The sequence below is a fragment of the Pleurodeles waltl genome, chromosome 6 (genome assembly GCF_031143425.1).
Source record: "Pleurodeles waltl isolate 20211129_DDA chromosome 6, aPleWal1.hap1.20221129, whole genome shotgun sequence".
NCBI lineage: Eukaryota > Metazoa > Chordata > Amphibia > Caudata > Salamandridae > Pleurodeles > Pleurodeles waltl.
Genome location: NC_090445.1, coordinates 157,651,013 through 157,670,465, shown reverse-complemented (window position 1 = coordinate 157,670,465; position 19,453 = coordinate 157,651,013). Strand labels below are relative to the sequence as shown.

Here is a 19,453-nt window from a genome sequence, read left to right as displayed (position 1 = left end):
TATATGTGTATATGTGTATATATCTTTATGTATATACTTGGTGTGTGTATATATTTTAAAAGAGAGAGTTTTATATATATATATATATATGTACATAAAAAGATTTACAGTTATTCATACAATGTGGTGTATTTTACAATATAATGGATGTTGCCTTGCTCTTTCATTGCATTGCCTGGTTGTTCTCATGCACGTAAAAAATGATTGGTACTGACGTCTGCACGTCGTCGAGGACCTCTTATTGCCTGTATGACGTCAGACGGCGTCGCGTGCGAGACAGTGACGTCCTCGTCGACGTGCAGAGACTAGTAAGAAGATTTCCGTCGAATGCTGGCGCCATGGGAGTATTCATGAGGTGAGGAATCCACAGGTAGCTAATGTATCCACCAGAAAAGTCGTTACCGAAGGTAAGTAACTCGTTCTTCTGGCTGCATAATTAAGTCAGCCTTACTGCATTATTTGGCCCTCCCCTTCTGCATAATTCTAGTGGCCGTGTGTATTGTACCAACAACTTAAGTAGCCCTTAAAACATGTTCCAGACCCACCATTGCAGCCTGTTTCCAGTTTTCAACTGCCATTTCGACCTGGCAAAATAAACCTTTTGCCAAGCATATACCTTTTGCTTTTAATACATATGTCACCCCTGTGGTAGACCCTAAACAGCCCATAAGGCAGGGTGCAGTGTATTTACAAAGTTGGACATGTACTTCCAACTTTTACATGTATTGGTAGTGACTCTTTGAATCGTTTTTCACTACTGCAAGGTCTACCGCTCCCATAGGATAATATTGGGTTGCCGTATTACATTTAGTAAGGGTTAACTTTTGATTGGGAACAGATAAACATTTCATGTTTGGTATCGCAGAAATTGTAGTTAAAGATCCCCTTTAATGGTAAAGTCAAATTTTAAGTTACAGTTTTGAAAATGCCACGTTTAGTAAGTTAACTACAACAACAGCAGCAAAAACAACAAGGCGATGGATGCAGTGCTTCTGATGGATCCAACTACCTGTTGATTTCCTCACCTAAAGAATTTTCCCTATGCGCCAGCATCCAATGGAAATTTTTCTTCTAGCTCTGCACGATGACGTCACAATTGCCCGACTCCCACATGACACCGTATGACGTCATCCAGGCAATAAGAGGTCCTCGTCGACGTGCAGACGTCAGTTCCCTTTTTTCCGTGCCTTCGAGTAACGGTTTTCTCTTCAAGGCTACCAGGGAGCTACTGTTTCACTTCGTGTGTTACAATGTCTCAGCCACGGAAGTCTGGTTTTAAACCCTGTAGGGAGTGTGGCGGCCGAATGTCGGTCACAGACCCACACGAAAATTGTTTGTGGTGTCTGAGCTCATGAATCCGAAGGCTCTCAAGGAGCGGGAGGCCAAGTTGTTCTTGGCAAAATCGAAGAAGAAGAGACATCCCCATCGTAGGTCTTTTTCTAAGTCTTCGAAATCACACAGGCGTCATCGAGACTCCCGGCGCCGACATGATTCACGACGTCGATCAAGTAAGACCGGTCCCGTTCGAGGTCGCCGTCAGCTCGATGCCGAATGACATCGGAGGTTAGTCCGACTGTTACATCTCCGCCTCGGATGACTCCTACTTCTCAGACGTCTCCGCTGTCTGTTTTTGAAGTTGAGCCTCATCAGGATCCGGCGGTCTCACCGGCGCAGACGGAGGTGCCTGAACCGACGCCGGCGTCACCTCAGGCGCCGGCTCTGCCGGGATATCCGGCGTTTCCGGCACCAGGCACAGAACCTGCCGCATTTCTTAATGCAATGTTTAACATCTTTGCCACCATGGCTCTGGGAGGTGGTCCCTTGGCGTATGACATGGGTGTTCCAGCTCCGTACAGGCCGACGCCCTTCATGCCTTTCCTTCCTACGGGAAGTGCCGATGAGTTTGCCGCAACTCCCATCAACGTTGAAGAAGCCTACGGCGCCGATGGATCCGGCGTCGGATGAATCAGAGGGTCGACGCCGTCCGAGGTCTTTGGTGTCAGCAGACGCCTTATTGACGCCAAGGATAGAGGCCAGGCTCCGCTTCAGGAGATTGGCTCTGAGGCTGCTTGAGGAGCAGGAGTATGAGAAGCAGCTCTTGGAAGAGGGTGAGATTGTGGGGCCCCTGGGAGACCTGCACGGCTTGGACACTACAAGTGGTCTGGACACTTCCCCGGAGTGGGACTTGGCATCTCCGGGGGAGTACACTGAAGAGGCTGCCTCTTTCCATTCAGTGGTCGGGATGGCAGTGGATTTTCTTGACCTTCCTCTTCCAGCTGTGGATGTAAAGACTAACATTCTTACGGAGGTGTTGCACCCTTCCTCAGCAGTGGCAGAGCCGCTTCTTCCTTTTAATGAGGCGCTTATAGACCCACTAATGGAGGTGTGGAAGAAGCCTGTGACTTCGACAGCAGTAAATAGGTCTGTTGCGAGGAGGTATCGGGTGGCTCCTGGAGATACAGCATTCTTGTTCAGACATCCGACTGCAGAGAGTTTGGTGGTGCAGGCTTCATGCTCTCCCGCACTGCTCCAGGATCTTTTCCAGGGGTTCCTTCGGACACGGAATCCAAGAGAATGGACCAATCTGCTAAAAAGGCGTTCTCTTCATGCAGCATCGCCCTTAAGTCAACAAATGCTACCTGTATCCTGGGCAGGTACATCTATGCTGTGATGGATGAGGCCAAGACACACTCTGGATTGCCTCAGGAGGTTCTTAACCTTTTGGCGGATGCTCAGGCAGCTGCGACCCAGGTTATCCAATCTGGGCTTGACACATCGGACTCCGTGCCAGGGCTATGGGCACGTCCATAGCTACAAGACGGCATGCCTGGCTTCGGTCTTCAGGATTCTCTTCTGATGTGCAGTCAACCCTACTCGATCTGCCCTTTGATGGGGATAAACTGTTTGGGACATAAGCTGACTCTGCCTTAGAGCTGTCCAAGGAGAGTAGGGCCACGGCAAGATCCTTGGGCTTACAAGCTTCCACCTCTACTCCCTTGAGATCGTTTAGGAGGTTTAGGGGGTTTGGGCATGGCTCTTCCTTTTGGGGGAGATTCTAAGCAGCAGGACAGCAACCTACTACTGCTCACCCGTATAGATCATTTAGGGGAAGGGGTAGGGTTCATACCAGAGGGGCCACCCAGCAGCACTCAGCCTCTTCCGGAGGGGTGCAGCAGGGAAAGCAGCCTTAGTCCTCCATCACTCCCTTTGCATGCATCTCCTGTAGGGGGAGATTGTCTCAGTTTCTCCACATGTGGGAGTCAATAACATCGGACTCCTGGGTCACCGATATTGTGGGGAAAGATTATACTCTTCCCTTTCGGGAGTTTCCCCCTTCCATCCCTCCCCGCTCATCCTTCTGTTCGGAAGACCATCTTCTTTTACTACAACAGGAAGTTCTAGTCCTTTTGTCGAAAGGTGCAGTAGAGTTGGTTCCAGAGCAGGAGAGTGGGTCAGGGCTGTTATTCAAGATATTTCCTGATCCCCAAAAAGGATGGTCGGTTGAGGCCAATCCTGGACCTGAGGATTTTGAATTGGTTCCTCAAGCAGGAAAAGTTCAAAATGCTGACCCTAGCACAGGTTCTTTTGGCGTTGAACGAAGGGGATTGGATGGTGTCTGTCGACTTGCAGGATGCTTACTTTCATATCCCGATCCTCAAGTCGCACAGGAAGTATCGCCGGTTTGTGGTGGGGTCGCAACACTATCAGTTTGCGGTCCTTCCGTTTGGTCTTACTTCGGCCCCTTGAGTCTTCACGAAGGTGATGGCGGTGGTTGCAGCAGAGCTCAGAAGGAGGGGGATAGCAGTATTCCCTTATCTGGATGATTGGTTAATCAAAGCCAAGTCTCCGGAGCTCCTGCGGCGTCACCTGCAGTCGACAACCCAGTTGTTGTTCGATCTAGGCTTTTCGGTGAACATGCCCAAATCTCACCTGGAGCCCTCTCAATACCTCCTGTTCATAGGGGCAGTACTGGATACAACGTTAAATCGGTCCTTTCCTCCGCCGCAGCGGATTCAGGACATTCAGGCGCTGATTCCAATTTTCCAGAATGGGGCGGTCGTTCCAGTCCTCAAGGTCCTTCGTCTGCTCGGTCTGTTCGCTTCTTGCATTATGCTGGTCACTCATGCATGCTGGCACATGAGGGCTCTTCAGTGGTGCCTCCGCAGGCAGTGGTTTCAACACAAAGGGGATGTCGAGGAATCAATAAGGATCTCCAGAGACGCTGCAGCAGATCTTCAATGGTGGGCTGCGGTCGGCAACCTTTCTCAAGGAAAGCCGTTCTCGCTGCCACCTCCAGTGGCCACAGTGATACCGGATGCCTCCACTCTGGGGTTGGGAGCTCATCTGGTGGACCTGGAGGTCAAAGGTCATTGGTCTCCAGTGGAACAGAGCTTTCACATCAATCTGTTGGAATTGCGGGCGATACGTCTGGCTCTCAAGGCCTTCCTCCCTTCCCTTTGCAGTCGGTCGGTTCAAGCCCTGACGGACAACACTACCGCGATGTGGTATATAAATAAGCAGGGAGGAGTGGAGTCGTACCTTCTCTGCAGAGAAGCTCTATCGCTCTGGTCCTGGGCTCAGGACCATCGGATTTGCTTGGTAGCAAACCATTTGGTCGGAGTTTTCAACGTGCGTGCGGACAGTCTCAGTCGGTGCATCTCGACCGATCAGGAGTGGTGTCTTCATCCAGACCTGGTCCTTTACATCTTCCAGAGGTTGGGGTATCCACAGATAGACCTGTTTGCCACTCAGGAGAGAGAATGCGCACTGCCCGTTGTTCTGCAGCCTCCAGTATCCGGTGCAAGGAGCTTTGGGGGACGTGTTTCAGATGTCCTGGAATGGTCAGTTGCTTTACGCGTTTCCCCCCATACCCTTGATTCCTCGGGTCCTGAGGAAGATTCGCCAAGACCGGGCCCAGGTCCTCTTAATAGCTCCGGATTGGCCAAGAAGGGTGTGGTATTCAGACCTTCTCCAACTCTCTCTGTGCCCTTCGCTCCGTCTTGGTGTGAAGAGAATCAAATTGTTCCCTTATGTGCCCACTTTTCTGACATTCTGTCGTTTGCGTTAACCTTAACGTAGAGGGGTTGTGCAGTTGCGACTGTTAAAGGTTATTTGTCCGCACTGTCCGCCTTTCTGTGCCTTCTAGACCAACCCTCCTTGTTTAAGTCCCCAAAAGTTTTGAGGTTCATTAGGGGTCTTGTTAACAAGTTCCCTCCCCCTCCATTTGTTATGCCGCAGTGGGATTTGAACGTAGTGTTAGCATTTTTGATGGGTTCACTGTTTGAACTGATGCATTCATGTTCCTTAAGGGTTTTAGTTTTAAAAACTGCTTTCCTGGTTGCCATTACGTCAGCTAGGAGGGTGAGTGAGCTCCAGGCTCTTAGCGTGGAACCCCCATATACTTCCTTTTACAGGAACAAGGTGGTGTTAAGGACCAAGGCGGCTTTATTACCGAAAGTTGTTACACCCCTTCATTTAGGACAGTCCATCACTCTTTCTTCCTTCTATCCTCCACCTCATCCATCCAAGGAGGAAGAGAGGCTACACTGACTTGACCCAAGAAGAGCATTGGCTTCTTCGTCAACAGGACGAGAGAGTTCAGACAGGACAATCAGCTCTTCGTCAGTTACATGGAGAAGAGGAAAGGCAAAGCTGTTCACAAGAGAACGCTTTCCAGGTGGGTCGTTCTTTGCTTCAAACTGTGTTATTCTCTAGCAAAGAAGGAACCTCCTGTGGGGGTTAAGAGCCCATTCCACCAGGGCTAAGGTGGCCTCCTCGGCCTTAGCTAGAGGTGTTCCTGTGATTGACATCTGTAAGGCTGTAACTTGGGCATCCCTCCATACATTTGCTAAAAATTATTGTTTGGATTCTGAAGTCAGGAGGGATGGCCATTTTGCACGGTCAGTGCTGCAGGATTTCTTGGTTTGACCATTCAGGCACCCACCACCGAGTGCGGTACTGCTTTGGGACTCTTCTTTAGGTGAGGAATCCACAGTTAGTTGTATCCATCAGAAGAAAAAGTTACTTACCTTCAGTAATGCCTTTTCTGCTGGATACACTAGCTACCTGTGGATTCCTCACGGTCCCACCCACCTCCCCGTTGCCTGGTTGGTCTTACCAAGATATCCTTGGGTGAGCATCTGTATGTTGTTGATGTGTATATACTGATGCAATGATTTATGTATGTGTACATAATTGTTTATGTATGTGTATATATATATATATATATATTTTATTTTTTTCCCAATATATATATTTATATATATATGTAGATATATAGATGTATTGTAGGACTGTATACAGTAGGATGATTATTTCTACTTGTTATGTTTCCTATTGGTTGAATTAAATGATGGTATATAAGTTTGATTGATGTGTTCATGTCAAATATGTAGTGTCAATGTTCACCTGTCCGCCTCAAAGGCATGTAGAAAATGGTGATAACTGACGTCTGCACGTCGACGAGGACCTCTTATTGCCTGTATGACATCATACGGCATCGCGTGGGAGTCGGGCAATTGTGACATCATCGTCGACGTGCAGAGCTAGAAGAAAAGTTTCCGTCGGATGCTGGCGCATGGGGAAAATTCTTTAGGTGAGGAATCCACATGTAGCTAGTGTATCCACCAGAAAAGGCGTTACCGAAGGTAAGTAACTTGTTCTTTTTGTTATTAAAACTTCAAAACAGTTCATTCTTCTGCCCTAACTATTTGGTGTCTGCAGCCTGTTCCTAGGTTACATGGCTTAAAGGTTAAAGTTGGTCTTTATTTATTCCTCCCAGACAGCCATACAACAGAGGGATTAGGAGTACCTGGATGGGCAGTTGGCAGAATAGGGAAGGGCGGAGCTGGGCACTTGCAACTGAATGGGCTGTGCACTGCCTTCACACAAAGGCCTTGTCACCACTGCATTGTTCATGCAGCCAGCTTGGAACCAGGGCAGCAGAGGCAGGAAACTTCAGGTATTTCAAAGGAAATTCTTTAGAAACCTCCTCTACTTCAAAGTGGGTACCAGTTATAAATATTGGACCCTCAGGCCCAAATCTTCAATACACTTCTGGACCTGTGGGGATAGTACAGAAGAAGGATGGCTTTTCTGCTTTCCTGCTAGAAGGAATGCCGCCCTGCTACTCTGATGCCCTGCTTGCTGAGAAGAAAGACTGGGCATACACCCTTCATCCCGGGCTGAAGTGACTCCAAGGGTCAGCTGACCAACCTCCTGTTTGAGTTACAGGGGCATAACAAGCTTTAGAGGCTGCAGTTGCCCAGATGACCTGCTGCCTGGACTTGCCTGACTCCTGCTGGCCTCTGCTGAAATAAGTTCCTAATCCCCAAGCGGTGTCCCTCATTTTCTCCACCCTTGGTGTGGCATCACTTGAGCTCTAGCCTCAAGAAGGAAAAATCCAGAAATGTTGGGCTCTTTATGAATGCAAACAGGCCCATTTGCACCAAGATCTTACCACATGCGCTGCCTAGTAACTCGAAGCTCTGGTGAACTGGGTTCTTTGTACCACAGAGACCAGCTGTGGCGCCCGGCCACACAAGATCTGGACTTTGCACTACAGCATCGACAGGTCACGTGACTGCCAGAACAAAGCTCCAACAATGACCGTTCACAACATAGGATCTTCACACTACAGCAATGAACGTTGGCGAAGTGCCACCAACTCTTCATGCAACATCAGCCACCAGTGACGCTCTCCCTGTCCCTCGAACCGCGAATGGAACTCTTCACACTGGACTTTTGAAGGGAACTTTTTTTAAGGGAACTTTTTCAGCTGGGTAGCCAGATAACCGCGATGTGGTTTTAGGCGCTTTACTTACCTGAAGTCTTCAAAATTGCATAGCCCCTGTTCTGCTGATTTAATTTTTCTTGTTTTGGTGTCACATAATTTATTACATTTTGCTCTATTTTCCTTAATTGATGTGGGATTTGTCTTGTGTTGTTTTCACTTTATTACTGTTGGAAGTGCTGCATACCTATTTATACGTTACCTCTAAGTTAGGCCTGACTGCTTTTGTGCCCGAAGGTTAAGCACAGGTACATTTGGGGTTTGTGTTTCACCCTGACAGAGATTGTAGATGCTGCTTGGGTAGAGGCTCACTCCCCTCAACCAGCAACCCAGTGTCCAACAAGTAAATCATAGGGCCATTTATCCAATGAAAATATACTGCCATCTGAAATCCTCAAGCAAATGAATCATGGCATCTCATACAAGGTGCAAAGTAGTAATAATAATTCAAATACGAGTTACCAAAATGTTTTAAAACAATTCAGACCTTCAGCAAGTTATTGTATAAACAAACAGTTTCTGCACCTGACCAGTCTTTATTTGTCTTTAATAAAGTTAGTAGCCTGCATTTTACTCAAGACTAACATTTTGCTATTTAGGCTTAGTCGGACAGATGTCTGTAAACAGATAACATACCTACTGGACAGAAACTGGACAACATCAGAATATCCAATTTGCCTTCCGTATGGGACTCACTGGCTTTAAACCCTTGTGCTAGATACAGCCAGTGACTTTCGGGATAATGGTAAACTGTAAACTTCATACTTGTATAGCGCACTACTCACCCGTTAGGGTCTCAAGGCGCTGTACGCATACCGTTGTGGAACCCCTCCTGGCTTTTCCCTGTGAGGTGCCCACTCCTGGGCAACCTCCAAGGTGAACCCAGGCATCCCAGCGCTGTTGGGGCCGTTGTGGAGATTAAGCAAGCTATTGCCCAGAGTTACAGAGTGGGACCCATGAACTAGATTAGGCACTGATGCGAGAATTATCAGGTCCGAGGAAATTGAGCCCAAGACCCTCCGAGGCTGGAATTGAACCCTGGTCCCGGGCCAGATTTCTGCATCAGGGTCTGCCGCTCTAACCATTGAGCCACACTTCTCCACGCAGGCTATTTCTAGACTAGGGCCCTGATTGCAAGTCTGGTAGTCCAAGCACTGCCAGACTCTCAGGGGTGGTCATACCTCCACATTATGAGGTTGGCGGACAGACTCGCCAACCTAACGCCATCCCCGCCAGGATCCTAAATCCCGAGGAGCTGACGGTGGGACTGGTTGTAATCAAGCTCTGCCCTGCTGATTGCAACCTTGTTCTCTGCCAGCCTTTTCATGGCGGTTCCATTGCCATGAAAAGGCTGGCGGAGAACAAGGTCAGGGGACTCGAGGCGGACCCCTGCACTGTCCATGCCCCTGGACAGCGCAGTGGTCCCCCTGTCCAGCACCCTCGAAATGCACACAGTTTGCTGTGCAGACAATGCACATTCCATGGGTGCTGGTGCCCCCTGTGTGCTGCAGTATTGCCGCCAGCTTTATGTAGCGTCAATGCTGCTGCACCTTTCCCACTGGGATGACCGGTGGAAACCTTAGTTTCCACCGGTCATCCCAGTGGGAAAGTCATAGTAGGGCCAACGGGGAGGTCACCAGCACTGCGGCGACCTCCCCTTCGGGAGTTGGCGGATGGATGTTTCCATCCACCAAACTCGTAATCAGCACCTAAATCTTTTTCTGAGCTATATTTACAATCTTTAGGTCCCACTGAAAGTATTATTGCCTTACATCCATTTCAATTAGAAATGTCTACATGGTCAGTCACGTTTAAATTTGGGATTTGGTCCCTTGGCTCTGCATATGCCACTTGGGATTCCTTACTCAAATTTAAAGCATTGTCCTTACACTTGGTTTTATCAGTACCTTTCTTGTCTTGTTATATATACACCCAGAAAACATTTTAAAATAAAATATTAAAAGGAATCCCCAAATACATACTGGGATCAGTATAGTTTTCACAGGATCTCAAGTAGGAATATCTTACATAGTGATATCAAACATTCATAACAGGATCATTGTGGCACCTCTAGGGTTAGCTTTGATGATTGCTTTACATCTCTATCTAGAGTCTACTTAAGAAACAGCACCTTGTGGAATAGAAAAATCACAATTTGTCTGTGAAATAAATCAAATTGCTAGAGATGAGGGTTACTCTGGGAAGGGTCAAAGGGACAAATTAAGTCAATATCACCTTTTTTGCCCTCCTTAAATATAAATGTATGAAGTGCCAGATGATGATCTTGAGCAAAAATCATCACCATCTGTGCCCACACATGTTGTTTCTGTGTCACCACCCTTGGGTTCTGTAGGGCTTTCATTGCCTGAGGAAAATAAAACACTTAAGAGCAATCAAAGTATTATTCATACTTGCTAAGACCTGACTACGTTCTGATTGAAAAACAATTTGTCAATGGCATTTCACTGCCTTGGCCATGTTATACTCCAGAGTAAAATGTATGCGATTGTCTTTAGTGGGCAAGCGCTTTACTGGCTGGGATCATTTCTGCCTTGATAATTCCTATCTGTATGATCAAAGGGTTTTCTAATTATCAAACTGGATGAGGTTGAACTTGGGCAGTATGGCAGTGATGATAGTAGATCATCACAGCCTGTAGTCATCCGAATACTGGCCAGCTGAAATGGATCTATATTCAACTTCAGCTGAGAATGCAAAAAAACGTTGCCGTGAAATTTGATTCAGACATTAGCATGAAGTGCAGGATTAATGCAGTAACTCATGCATGTTTCCATCACATCGAAGAGCTGAAGCCCACCTTGCCCTCTTTTCCCAAGGAGTACAAAAGCTGCACTTTCAGACCTTATTGGATCACACCTGGGTTACAGTATTTTTTGTACATAGTCCTACCAGAAGTACTCTTAAAAAAAACAAAAAAAAACTTAAGTCAATTCAAATGTAGCACTTGGAATCACTTTACTCGGAATCACTTTACATGCATCTAAATTCTTTTCTGCCACCTGTATTATGGCATTCTTAACTTGCTGCTTCTTGATCCCAGAAATTAGTTTAAAATGCTTCCCCTGTTCCATCATTTTATCAACAAACAGATAACTTTATTTCCTTAAAAGAATTGGAACAAGAAATATTTTCTGACATGCAGTTTCCCTTCTGATCTTGACCTACTTTGGAACCTAAACAATCAACACTAGAGGGAGGTGAGCTGTTTATTTTATGTACTTTAACCTGCCATTTGAAACTTTCACTGGCCTTTTGTAAAATTCAAAACTTCATCCTTTTATAGTGAAACCTTGTCATGTGTACAAGTGCTTAGTAAGTATGATCCTGTCATAACATGACCTACCAAAATGGCTTGCTGTAAATTTAGAGAATGAGGATGCATATTTTAGGTCATAATCTACCCTTCAGTCTTTATAATGAAGATAGCAGAAATTGTTCAATATTCAATTTTCCTAGTCAAGGACAGTTGTACCTGTGACCTTTGTCTGGCTTCTACTTCTTAAGTTGACTTTTAAAATGATACTTTTGGCATTCAAGCCCTCTCCTTGTTTTACTTTGTCCTAACTTTACACTGCCTAGAAAAGTCATATACTAAAATATCATCTGACATAGCCACTGGGTTAAACAGACTATTTAGCGGAGGATCCGTCGACCCACCTCAGACTAAAGATAACACACCACTACAGACAGTTTAGAGGATTTAATGTCATCAGCACAAGAGCCCAGTTTCTTAAGCCTAGCGTACAAAATAATTACTACCTCACTGGGTTAAACAGACTATTTAGCGGACGATCCATCCATCCATCCACCCACCCACCTCAGACTAAAAATAACACGCCACTACAGACAGTTTAGCGGATTTAATTTCATCAGCACAGGAGCCCAGTTTCTTAGGCCTAGCGTACAAATTAATTAGTACCTCTGCATTATTTATTACCCTTCTGAATCCACTAAAAAGTTCCATACACCACCACCTGTGTTCTAAACTGACAAATAAGTTGGAAAGAACTTCTTGTTATTTTGTTAGAGTTCCCTTGAATAAGATAATGACCCAACTTCAGTTCAGCCATTCCAACTAACCCTACCCAGCAACCAAACCCAAGTGGCGTGAAAGCAAATTGCTAGCAACTTTGTCAGAATATCATATAATAGGTGCTCAGCATTCAAGTTGACGTTTATAACAAATCATTTTTGAAAGAAAGATAATTTTTTGCAAACTGAAGTAGCTGGTAACGAACTGATAGTAGCAAAATTAGAATTCCAAAAATGTGTTCATTAAGGTCTTCATTTTAGACACTCTGTATCTCACAATACATTACAAAATACTTACAGAATCGAAGGAGATTCAGATTAAGAATTGTTACAGATATTTGTATTGCCATTAGTATGACCTTGTAGCACTGCCTGGAACTTAGATACGTTCCCACATCTCTGGAGGATTTAGAGAATGACATGAATGTGTTTGAGTTTGGTTGAATGAGATCTGTAGTGGGGATATTGTTGATATATTGTTTTAGTGTAAATGTTTATATAGTTATTGTAGTGGGTAGTAACCAATTTGCGTTTGTGCCACCAAGAAGGATTCTTATGTGTATTGCCGAACTTGTAGCACCTCTTTATAGGGGCTGACAAGGAAATTAACAAAGTGGGTTTTAGCCACAAAACCTGAACACTGCTTGTAGAGCTTTAATGACTAATACAATTGGCGAATTAGGTTGTTGACCTGCATGTATTCCGTTCTGGGATAGCAATCGTAAATTTAGTTGGAAAAGATATATTTTCATTCCTGATGGTTTAATAATGTCAGTCACCCGTACATGAGTTAACATTGGGAGCTGGTATCATAATAGAGCCTAATACCCTTATATGGGTAGAAATAAACGTCAAAATCGAGCAGAGCTCCTTCCAAGCCTGAAAGACCAACAGGAGGGCGCTTATTGCACTTTTTATAGCAAGCACTGCATCTGCAACCAGTTAATATGGGGCACAACTAAGACACATTAGGCAAGGCACTGTTTAGTAATGCCAGTGTGCGTAGGCCTTCCAGTCTCCACGTTATATTCACTGGCTATATTGAAAGTTGTCACTCTGCTCTCTGTAGGTGCAAAAGTAACAATGTTTTCAGCATTGTTAGCCAAGACTATAGCTGTTGGAGAAGATTAAAAAATGGACTAAATCTATGAGTGTATTATGATTCAAAATCATGTATCCCACACAAATATATTTTACATTTAGCATTTATACAACAGAAAGCATCTTTAACTGACTATGATGATAAGAATCTAAGGAATAGCTTTATAAATTACAAATGTAGAATCAGCTCCAGTGTAGACTAATTGTCATTTTTGCTTTGGGGCTGTCTATTAACAAAACATGAAATGTCCTTGTGCTGTGGAACTTCAAGCTGGAATAGTTAATTAGTACACAGTGACAAATTTTGAGTTCTCATTTAAACCAATGTCTTCGTGGACTTTGTGTCAACAATGAACTTACTCTTTGATTTTGATTACTTTGATTTCGATGTTCAGTTTGGAGTCCTGACTGAATTTATTTGAGGGTTATTTTGTTCAGTGGATGAAAGTGTGATTATATATATATATATTCACTGAAAAACAAAGGTTGCAGCAACGTTATAGTTAGGTGCATGTTTTATCCACACAAACCCATAAAAATTCAGCAATTATAGTTAAGTTAAGAAACTATAACTTGTAGCCTAAAGTTACTTTCCGGTATGTGTTATAATTTCCTCAGAAAAGTATAACTATAAGTATAATTATAACCTCTGAATTTCTATGGTTTTGTGTGGGCAAAACGTGCACCTAACTATAACACCCCTGTAACCTTTGATATATTCAGTGAATTTCTGTGGGTTTTTAAAAAAATATAAAGTAAAACATTAATACCATACTTTATTATGACCACTGTCGTGCCCAGCGGGGGTTGGCTGCAAGGCATGGCCTGTGGTCCCTGCAGCCAACCCTGCTCTGCGCATGGCCTTTGGTGCGCAGAAGAGGTTTAGTGTGTGAGTAGGTGATTTATTTATTTAAATTTTCTCCATTGGGCTTTAGATCTGCGGGTACCCATAGGTACCCGCAAATACCCCCTGTGGTTATCCGCGTCCTTAGATATACACAATTTTATTTCTTTAATCACTCCAAAACTACTAAATAGATTTGCACCAAATAACAGAAAGAGATCTTTCTGGACCAAGATCTAGCTTTCTGCTAAATTTGGTGTAAATCCATTCAGTGGTTTGAGTTGTAGTTGTGTTAAAAATGTGAAATCCCCATTGACCATGCATGGGGAAAAGCATTTTATCACCTGCCCCTTTTTTTTTCTCAGCTCCTGCTTGACGTATCACACCAAAACTTTCCACATGGCAGCCAAAGTGAGTGGCCAACTAGTTTTGAAAATGTTGTGAAAGTTTTGGCAGACGGCACCAAAGTTATTTGCAAAACGAAAAGCGCTTTGCCTATGGGAAAAGTTGGTCCTAACTATAACTAACTACTGGCAATCGCTAGTGGGTAAAAAATAATATATATAATATATTGACCCCTCCATTTACGGTTAACCCCTTGCATCTTATTCTAGTATCGGAAGCATAGAGGCAACACTTTGGCAAATTCAAGATCTGACCACCCACTTTTTTTTAATTTTTTTTATTATGTAAAAAAAATAAAAGGTGTAATTTATTACATTCAGTCCATTATTTGGGGAATTATTATTGACACCATCATAAAGTTGTTCGTTATCACCCCTATCCTTACGTTGGTTTCTTAATATACCATTCACGTTTTACTTCCACCTATTATAGACTACAGAATGGAGAAGTGAGTCGGCCCTCTTCAACCACTGACTCTCTTAATTGTGAGAGACAGCATTTTGATCTTGTACAAGTCTGCCTAAAACGTAGCACAATATGTGCTTTCAGTTCATGTTTTTATTTTATTCTTACAGTGGTTAATTATTGCTTACTTTTTTGTGCAAAAATACGCTGTCACCTGTTAATGGCTGTATTTTTATCTTTTTATTTTTACATAACTTGTCTGCTGAACTAAAAAACATACATAAATAAGAATCGGAGACTTGCAAGTCCGGATCTGTTGTCTTTGCCAGTGCTTGTTATATAACATAAATATTATGGAATGCAGTTGCTGACCTGCGATTTTACATTCTCAGTGTAAACTTTCCAATTTTTTATCGTTTGTATTTGTGGTCTAACGTGAACGTGGTCTAGTAATAAGATAATCTTTCATTTCATTATTTTTTGCACAATTTTCAGTAGTAGATTGTTAAATGCGTTCCTCTCTCTGCCTCATCTCCTGCGTTTGATGACCGATGTTCTGAGATATTCTAACCAGAAAGATTGTACACATCCGATTTTCCTTTTCCACTAGGTTTCAGCTCAGAGGCGAAGATCTGGCCTAAGTGTGTAAGGAATGCAACTATCAAAGTGATACAGTGCCAAAGTCAAGCCAGCTTCGTTGTAATTTAAAGTTACTGTAAGTAAAGAAAAGCAAACACATTTGTGCGATAGTACATTTAGAATGTTTGAAATTAAAGTGTTTCGTGGTTCAGAGAATAATTAGTTCATACTTTTGGTTTAGCAAAGACGAATATATGAACCATTTATCTTTTAAAGGTTATTTTACAGTCTTTTTCCACTCTGTGCGCTTCAGAAAACATTAGTTCCCTTCACATGTATAATAAGCGATTGTAACTGCAAAAAGGAATTTAACAGATCTATTAATCAGCCCTTTATACTGTGCTCAGCTGTTCAAATAATATTTTTAAAAATCCACCCAATTAAATGTGAAACCTAGCCTTCTCTCTAACAGTGCAAGGACCTAAAATCCTATAACTCAGCGCTACATTGGTTTCCAGTTGGCAAACGGGTTAGTCCAATACCACCCAAGACACTGCACGTGGCACAGTACAGTCTATCAACTGCCTCTGTATTTATATTTTTATTTAAGAAGTTTAAAAACGGGCTTCCAGATCACCAAATGGCCACTTGAGGCAACCATGAAAGTAAGTAAAAGAAAGAAGCTAAAAATGAGGGCAGGAGGAAGGCGGTCAGTGCTGGGAGGCATAAAGACTAGAGGACATATGGAGAAGCATATCATTAGGCTGTATAAGCATTTTGTAGGCAGTGTATGAACTTAGTTTTAACTGAGGAAGGTTCAGTGAGAAAGAAAAAAAAATGTGTGTGAAAAAGGTTTTCAGATCTTTCCTGAACTGGCAAAATACTCTTTGCTTTCTCAGCGTGGGTGGCAGAATATTGAAGAGCAATGATCCCAGGTCTTTGAATAACTTTCCTGTGAAATTCAGTTTCTTTGACATACGTTGACTGAGTTGGGTGCACTGAATGACTTCAAAGTCCTTGTGAGATGTTATAGTAAATGCTGATGGTTGAAGGTACTTGGGTCACAATGATGTAATGCTTTATGCTTAATGCATAATATTGTAAATTTGATCCTGTATCGGATTGGGATCCAATGATAATTCAGCAGAGCAGGTGTGGTAGGTCCAAATCTTTTAAGGTTAAGACAAGTTCTTTCTGCTTTTTAATTTCTGTATTGTATGAAACGTTTTCCAATTTACTAGCTTACACTTGGCATCATCTTGCCTAAAATGTACAAAAAATGAGCAAGGAAAACATTCTAAGGATTGCAAGAGGTAACTTTTAAAAACTCTAATATGATTTACTCTTCTAATTGTTAACTCACATATATATAGATTTGGTTACCTGTTTCTGCATGTCCAAGCCCTGCTGTTTGCAGTGCCTTTCAAATACATCACAGATATGAGAGCAAACTCTTGCAGTTTCACAGGGTGTAAAAGCCAATCCATAACCACTGTTCCTTTGGTTAAGTAGTGTTCTTGTTATACTCTGCTGCATCCACAGTACCTGCTGACCTTCTGGCTCTTTCACTTAAAGGTCCTAGAATTGGCTGTGCAGCCCTTGTCAAGTGGGAGGTGAAAACATCCCACTGAGCTTGACACTAATAAGATTTGCCCTCTATTAGGCAGTTTCAGGCATTCCAAAAGAGTTTGACATTCACGTTTCTAAGGGCCACACCTCATCTGTAGCAACCACCACAAATAAGTGGTGTACTTGCCTTTTTTATGCTCTGTAATTTGATAAAATGCTACGTTAATAATAAGAAGCAATGGATATGCAGGTGCCTGCCTAGACATTCACCTACAGTGCCATTTGTGACTTGTCCAGATTAGTGACATCAGTAGTCCTATCCCAATAGAAAATTTTCTGCTGCTTCATGCGTCATCTGGGGAATGAGTTTATGTAAAATAATAATCTTATGTTTTTTTTTAATTTTGATCCACAAAGCATGGATCACAGTTGAAAAAAAAATACCTGCTATTTAACTAGAATATATATTTTATTTATATGTTAAAAAACTTTGCATCACAAAAGTGAATTTAAGAATTCTGAAGCTTAACAGCATTGGGCATTGTTTTAGAAAATCACTAAATGAATGAAAGATTTTGAGGATAGCCATTCAGAAGAATCAAAGACACATGCATTATATAGAAAATCAGTGATTCAAGATTTGAATGACTTGGCTACTGGGTTCTTTTATTAGGCCTGGTAGGTCTGGCTTGACAGCAAAGTTTCTCTACTTCTTGTTACCAATACTTTAATTTATACTTGGAGAGGACTTTGGCTCCACCTAGCGGACTATAACTCACTCACTTCATGCCATGGACTGTTTGATGTATTGTTTCCCCTTCTATGTAGTAAATAAAGAACTACTTTTCCCGTAAAGTGCAAGCGGCCATCACACATGCAGGCCTTTTTTTTTTTTTTTTTTTTTAATAAACAAATCTTTTTTTATTGTCATTGTTATTTTGTAGTCCAGACTCGGGCATCTGCACTGATTAGAGCATTAAAGAGACCTCTGACCCTGCATCCTTGCAGGCAGGTCGCTTCCTCCTCACCACTGCTCCGGTAAGTGCTGCCATTGTTTTGGGCTTGTCTGGGCTTGTCTGGGCTTCGCCTTTCCCGGAAGGCCCCTCCCCCTCCCTCCTCCTCAGAGCTCATCCCGCTCCTGACTCCTGCTGCCCCCGCCCCCTGCACTCCCATTGGAGGTTTCCCTCCCTCCCTCCCAGCTGCCACTCCCTCCCACCTCCCCTCTTTTGCCGGCTGAAGCGCTAGTATAAAAGCGACCTCTGACCCTGCATCCTTGCAGGCAGGTCTCGCTTCCTCCTCACCACTGCTCCGGTAAGTGCTGCCATTGTTTTGGGCTTGTTTGGGCTTGTCTGGGCTTCTTGGCTTCTCCTCTCCCCGAAGGCCCCGACCCCTCCCTCCCTCCTCGGAGCTCATCCCGCTCCTGACTTGCTGCCCCCTGCCCCCTGCCCCCTGCACTTCCATTGGAGGTTCCCCTCCCTCCTCCCAGCTGCCACTCCCTACCACGCCAAGACCGCCCCCAGCGCCAGACCCCTTGGCCAACACACCTCCCGTGCCACCAAACACCTTTACACTGCCAACAAACTCCATGCCCTTAATCCAGGACGCTCCTCCATCTGCTTCCAGTCCACACCGACGCGCATCAAAGGACCCTTCTTCTGCAAAGCCTGCAATTTCACCTGCAACCTAACCTCCAAACTCCAAATCAAAACAGACAACTGCCTAAGATGCATCCTACTTAACACCCACTCCGTCCACAAACATGCAATTGAACTCTGGGACCTCCTGACCACATACTCGCCCGATTTCGCATTCCTCACCGAAACCTGGATGAATTCGGCCTCAGAACCAGACGTAGCCATAGCCATACCAGAAAACTACAAGATCACCAGAAGAGACCGAATCAACAGACCAGGAGGAGGAATCGCCATAGTCCACAAAACACCATAAGAGTCTCCATCAACTCCCACGACACCATCAACTCCGCCGAGCAACTCCACTTCAAAATCCACATCAGCGCCAACAACACACTCAGAGGAACACTGGTCTATAAACCCTCTGGACCAAGACCGCAGTTCTGTGATGACATTGCCGACGCCATCAGCTCCCAAGCCCTCGCCTCAACAGACTACATCCTCCTTGGTGACCTAAACTTCCACCTAGAAAATAACAACGATATCAACACCACCAACCTAATCGACAACCTTGCCAACTTCGGCCTCAAGCAACTCGTCACTGCACCCACCCACTCCGCAGGCCACACACTCGACCCCATCTTCTCAGCCAGCAACCAAGTCTCTTTCAGCCACACCACTGAACTCAGTTGGACAGACCATCGCTGCATCCACTTCTCCTACCAAAAACCAGTCACTCACCACCACCGCACACAACCCCCGATGCAACTGGAGCAAAATATTAACGGATCAACTGATCTCCACTCTCGCCCTGGCCCCACCCCCTGGGACCCCAGACTCCAACATAGCCACTACCAACCTGCATCGCTGGATAGAAGATTGAGCCAACACCCTCGCACCGCTCAAAAAAACCAAACAAACACCTCCCACAGAATCAAGGGCAGCTGGTTCACCCCAGAACTACAGGAATCCAAACGGCTATGTCGCAGAATGGAAAAAACCTGGCACCTTTACCCTACCAACTCCAACCACATTGCTTTGAAGGATGCCCTACGCAAACATCACCAACTGATC

At 44.3% G+C, this 19,453-nt stretch overlaps 1 protein-coding gene across 5 annotated transcripts in view; it reads left to right on the top strand.

Annotated features, from left to right (window-relative positions):
• LOC138299444 (signal transducer and activator of transcription 5B) overlaps positions 1 to 19,453 on the top strand; it is a 994,326-nt gene that overhangs the window by 215,498 nt on the left and 759,375 nt on the right. For 3 of the 5 annotated variants that reach the window (XM_069237688.1, XM_069237690.1, XM_069237691.1), the window contains exon 2: positions 15,211 to 15,315. The exons of the other annotated variants lie outside the window; for them this stretch is intronic. The gene's annotated coding sequence lies outside the window, so the exon portion shown is untranslated. The remainder of the gene's footprint in view (positions 1 to 15,210; positions 15,316 to 19,453) is intronic. 5 annotated transcript variants of the gene reach the window in all.